Here is a 6,160-nt window from a genome sequence, read left to right as displayed (position 1 = left end):
GAGAGATTTTTGTCCTGCCATTTTTGTCTGGAACCACGAGACTCCATCGCAACACGGGATGTCAGGTCCCCAGAAGAGACCCAGTGAGGTGAGATGTGTGAACAGACATGTGCTCTCCAAACCCAGGCTTTCTGACAAGGCCTGAGGCACATGGCTTGAGACATTCAGTGCTTGTGACTGGGTGCTGGGCAGCAAGTGTTGCTAAGGGACAAGAGCTTCCCGCTGTCCAGGGGCCAAAGGAAGCTGAGTCCTCCGGAGCCTTGGCCACGTGATGACTGGCAAGAGTTATTCCCTTGCTCTGCAGGGCTTGTTTCTCGTCCTCCTTCCAGAGCCACGCCTCCTGGCAGGTCCTGTGGGGGCGACCCTGGCGCGGCACCCTCTATTTCCCTGGCAGGTTTCACGTGGTGGCGGTGGGATTCCTGAAGCTCAGAGCCGGTGGCGACTCCCTGGACCCGGAAGTGACTGAGAACAACACGTACATTTCCCACGAAAACCAGCTCTGACCTGAGAGGACATCTGCGGTGCTCTTGGCTAATTGTGGGTAAATACGTGACTTGTGCAAACTTTGCAAAGATACACGACCCTCAGAAGCTCCTACCAGGGCCACTCCTTTGCAGGAGCTTTGCGTCTTCATCAACGCAGGCTGCTACAGGCATTCGGACCCCTGGGGCCAGCGCATTCTCTGGGAAGGGGCTGGTCTGTGCATCACCTGCTGCCGAGCAGCGTCCCTGATTCCTATGCAGCCACACAGCTGCCAGTAGCACCCCTCCCCGTCATTGTAACCATTAAACATGTCTCCAGAATTTCCAGGTGTCCCTGGGGCAGGGGCGCAAACCCCCTCCTCTCCCCACCCACAGCTGAGGACCCCCGATTAGAGAACTTTGACGTCCAGGTAGCAATCTCTCAGGGAGAGCGGAAAACAGGGCGTGTTCTCCGCGTAAGGCCTCCGCCATGGCAGATCCCCTGGGCCCCCGTCCCCAGCTGATCGTGGCTGCTCTCATTTCCCAGCCGGCCCTCCCCTGTGACACTGGATGGTGCCCTGGCGGGTGGCGGGGAGAGCCTGCTCCTGGCCGTGCGCGCAGCGGAGAGGAGGGGCGATGGGGAGGGGACGTCATCAGGACGTGGGCGCAAGGGGCCAGAGTGGTCCAGGCCCAGAGACGGGGGCCAGAGAGAGAGTCTCAGGGCATCCGTGGTCCCCACTTCAATCTCGCAGCAACGCTGAGGTGGCGATTGCCGTTCCCGCTGCTACTCAGACAAAGGAGGGCGCGGAAGACCGAGGCAGCCACGGGTCCTGCCGGTGGCTTCCACCGCGGGTGATGGGCAGCACAGCATCGCAGCCTCAGTCTTGTTTTGTTTTCATTTTTAAATGGTGGTAAAATATACATAACATGCTATTCACCATTTTACCCGTTGTAAGTGCACAACGCGGGGGCACTAAGCACATTCACGTTGTTGTGCAGCCATCCATCTCCAGAACTTCGTCATGGCCACCAGGCTGAAACTCGGTCCCCAGTGAGCGCTGCTGACTCCCCACCCACCCCTCTTCCCCGGCCACGGGCTTCCTCCGCTCTGCTTTCTGCCTCTGACTCTGACCGCGCCGGGCACTCTGAAATCATGCGTGTTTACCCTTTTGTGACTGGCTTATTTCACTCAGCATGTCTTCAATATTCATGTGTGGTAACATGTCAGAATCACCTCCCTTTCTAAGGATGAATATCTCACTCTGTGTACGGAACCCATTTTATTTATCATTCATCTCTGGATGGACATTTGGGTTGTTTCCACCTTTAGGCTGTTATGAGTAGAGTTGCTACGAACAGCTGTGTACAAGTGTCTTTGTGATGGGATATATGTTTTTATTTCCTGGGCATAGGTAACATACACGTAGGGGTGGAACTGCTGAGTGGCAACAGTGCTTAGCTGTTTGCGGGTTTGTTCCCAGCTTGCACCGCAGCTGGTTTCTGTGCGGAACTGTGCAGCAGCCCCTGGCCTAGAGCACAGTTGGAGCACCTACTATGAAAGGTAGGGATAAAAGGCATGCCTGCCATCTCTGGGTGATATAAAAGGGGCCTCTTTACACAATGCAAAACCTGTACCCCATTTGACTGTGAAAAAGCATTTCTTAAGTTTCTTTCTCTGATGCTCAAATAAAAATAGACTGAAGAACTAAAAAGGGACCGACTGTATTTTCTCCAAAGCCCCTGGCACTTGCACACACCAATTAGCTCTTCTTGTTTGTCTCCCCTGCTGTCAAGAAGTAAATAGGAACTAACAGCTGGTCAGACTTTCACGCTGGTGTATATTTGCTGATGACTCACCAAGAATTCACAGCCAAGGTGCCAGTTGTTCTTCCGACGAAGAAAGAAAAACTATTTTAAGCAAAGCTGTAACCTCACGGATGCTCCAGAGACGAGCAGAGCCTCACGAAATCCCGGTAACGTAGGTTTCGCCCCGCCCACCGCTGTCAGACCCTACCCAAGCCCCGCCCACCAGGGCTCCACCCAGTGCCCGCCCTCGGCACCGCCTGCTCTGCCCAAGCCCGCCTACCCAAGGCCCCGCCCCGCCCCGCCCACACCCCGCCCCCGGCCCCCCGCCCCCTACCCGCGCCTTCAGGCCCAGGCGTGCGGGGTGCGACGCTCGCCAGGGTCCCTGGCCACCTCCTGGCAGCCTGCTGCTGCGCTGTCCCTCCTCAGCCCCCGCGGAGCCTCATCACTCAGGACAGTTCGCGCCAGGCCGGCCCGAGTGGAGAAGGTGGAAAGGGGAGCAGGGGTTCCAGCCGGTTCTGCCGGGACTGCCCCAGCGGAGACCCGGCTCCAGCTTGCCCGCTGCCCGCACCCTCCAAGCTCCTACACTCACACTCGGTGGTTGGGGGAACGGCCAACCCTGCTCCGTGGTCAAGGAGAGAGACTTCGGATAAGAAGAATACATGTCGAGGCGATGCGGCAGCCGTTGAAGTCAAGTGGAGCAGGGCTGGTTCTTGTGCTGGTAAGGAGTCCGCGCCCAACCAGCCGGGCCTGTGGAGGTGGGCCGGGCAGCGCTCCGGCCTGCCCCCCTCCCTCCCTGGCCTCCAGCCCCTGCCTCCTCAGACATGCGCTCTGTTAGTCCTGCCGGGTCCATGCTTATTTTTTATTTCTGTTTTTTGCCTTCTTTGGGACTAATTTTTCCTTCTGCTAAGAGGAAAGTTATAAATGAGCTTTCCTATTTTAGTGTTTACCCTAGGAATTACAAAATGCATGTACCATTTTTTAAAGAATTTTCTCTTAGACAGCACAAAGGCCTTATAACAATTTACCCCTTTAAATTAAAATACAAAAATAATTGTTAAGCCCTGGCTGATGTGGCTCAGCGGATTGACCGCCGGCCTACGAACCAAAGGGTCGCCGTTTTGATTCCCGGACAGATCACAGGCCTGGGTTGCGGGTCAGGTGCCCAGTAGAGGGCGCGCGAGAGGCAACGCTACATTGATGTTTCCCTCTCTCCCTTCCTCTCTATTGAAAAATAAATAAAATCTTTTAAAATATAGTTTAAAAATTGTTAAACATTCCAACATTCCTTTTTAAAATCAAACGTGAGGCTTATTGCTGTTGCGTATAATCAATGATATTGGATTTTCTTACACATGCATGGCTTCCTTTGCTCTTTGCCACTTCCTGCACTTCAGTTTTACAAACTGCAATCACTTTCCTTTTGGATGAAAACATCCTTGCCCTGGCGGTGTGACTCTGTGGATTGAGCGCCAGACTGCAAAGCAAAAGGTAGTTGGTTTGATTCCCAGTCAGGGCACACACCTGGGTTGTGGGCCAGGTCCCTGGTAGGTGGCTTGCAAGAGGCAGCCACACATTGATGTGTCTCTCCCTTTCTTTCTCCTTCCTTCCCCTCTCTCTAAAAATAGATCAATAAAATCTTTCTTAAATTTTTTTTAAAAAAGAAAACATCCTCTAGAGTCTGCTACTAGAAAACAATATCACTAGAAATAAAAGCAAATGATACTCAATCTGAAAAATGTCTTTATTTTATTTTCATCCTTGAAAACATGTTCTCCTTGAGCAGTATTAGTGTTGGGACACCAGATGTCAATGTTTTCAAAGTAATCTGACTTTTGCTGGCTACATTAGAGATTTCCTGTTTTGTTTTTTGTTTTTTGTTGTTGTGTTTGTTTTTGTTTTTTGTTGTGTTTGTTTTTGTTTTTTGGTATTCTGCAATTTCACTGTTATTTGTCTAGGTGTGAATTTCTTTTAGTTTATCCAGCTTGGGATTTTTTTTGGGGGGGACCTTAGGTCTGAGTTTTGGTATATTACATCAGTTCTAGAAAATTCCCAGCTATTTTCTGTTTAATTATAGCCTCTGCCCTTCTTCCCCTTCTCTGGAACACCAGTTAAATATCTACTAGGACTTTGCTTCCTTGCATTCTGGTATTGTTAGGTAGGATAGACAGCAACCTGAGGCAGGGAGAAGGAGGGAGGCGTGTCTCACCCACTAACTCAGCAGCCCTGAGCCTGGTCGGATAATAGTGCCAGGTGTTCTAACACCACAAGAAACACCGTGCTAGCACGGGAGGAAGGAGTCCTTGTGATTCTATGTGTCATTCCCACTGTCTGGGAAAGGAAGTCTGAAACTGTATTCATCCCAAGGCCTGGAAGGGGGAAGAGGAGGGGGTCCACAGTGCCCCAAGAAAAAGCCCATAAAACAACTTTGGTTAATTGCCTATCTGGTCACTCTGTTTTACAAGGAACCCCTAGTGCTTCCAGAAAGAGCCCATGAATAAGTTTGGGTAACTCCCTCAACTTCAATTAACTGCTTCCTATCATGTAGCTGTTTTATGACAAGATGAACAAATGTCGTCTGGAGTGAGATAAGAAATCGGGCTAACGGACACCCACATACACCTACATTTGGGTACTTAACACCCTGCCCCCGGCCCCGGGGAAGCTGGCACCCCCTATACCCATCAATCAATACATAACTTCTTCCCCCTCATCCCGCCAACTGTGGAAGCCACCAGGACCAAGGACCCGAGGCTCCTGCTGCCCTTGCCTTGCCCTGCCCTGGAGTTATGCCTCTTACCCCCACCTTAGCTAGGCCCCTTCTCCTTAGCAAGAATCAACCTTGCTTGCACAATAATCGACCTGTTGATCTGTAATTCTTTACTGTGTTGGCAATAGGACCGAGTTTCTCCTGTAACACTCTCATAGGTACCCCACTAGAGTTGCCAAAACAAAATTCCAAGACTGAGTGCTTAAACAACAGAATGTATTTTCTCACAGTTCTGGAGGTTGGCGGTCAGAGATCAAGGTGCCAGCATGGTTGGTTCTTAGTGAGAACCCTGTTCCTGGTTTGCAAAGGGCTGCCTTGTTGTGTTTCCCTAATGTGCGCCCGAGGAGCGGGATGGGCGGGCGGTGGGTGAGTGAGAAAGAGCAGTCTCTTGTTTCTTATCATGACACTAATCCTATTGGATCAAGGCCCCTGCGTGATCTCATTTAACCTTAACTACTTCCTTCAAGGGCCCATCCCCAAACAGCCACATTGGGTGGTTAGGGCTTCAACACATGAATTAGGGAGGAGGGACACAAATATTCAGTCCATAACACCTGGTAACTTAAAAAAAAAAAAAACTTTATTTATTTTTGGAGAGAGGGGAAGGAAGGGAGAAAGCGAATGAAAGAAACATTGAAGTGTGAGAGAAACATCGATCAGTTTGAAGGGGCCAAACTTTAACACTAGGTCAAGCCTGGGCCGAAACAAGAAACTAGAACAAACAATACCCCAAGATGAAGGGAAGAATTAGAGCCCCCCTTAGTAACAAGATAGGACAACGGCTGAGCCTTGACTCAGATAAACAGCCCATAAAAGCAGGGTCAGAGCTGAGGATAAGGGAGAAACAAATACCAAGAAAAACATATCAGGGTGCAGCCCCCATGCAGCTGGGCCAGAGTCGACAAGAATGAGGAGGAGGCATAGGGCAAGGGTTGAGCCTTGCCTCAGATAAACATCCTGACCAGAGAAAGAGTAGGGGGCCCAGTAACAGCCTTGAACCTAATCAGCAAAAAAAAAAAAGAAAGAAAGAAAGAAAGAAAGAAGCTGCCTATCGCTAACTGCCACTTCTCGCCCTTGTATCTTGCTTGCTTGCTCTGCTTATAAAAACCCGTGTACCCTTACAGCG

This window comes from Pteronotus mesoamericanus, unplaced genomic scaffold (genome assembly GCF_021234165.1).
Source record: "Pteronotus mesoamericanus isolate MK-2021 breed Mesoamerican mustached bat unplaced genomic scaffold, CSHL_Meso_final scaffold_408, whole genome shotgun sequence".
Taxonomy (NCBI): domain Eukaryota; kingdom Metazoa; phylum Chordata; class Mammalia; order Chiroptera; family Mormoopidae; genus Pteronotus; species Pteronotus mesoamericanus.
The sequence above is the reverse complement of the archived record's forward strand: the minus strand, read 5'-3'. Positions refer to the sequence as shown.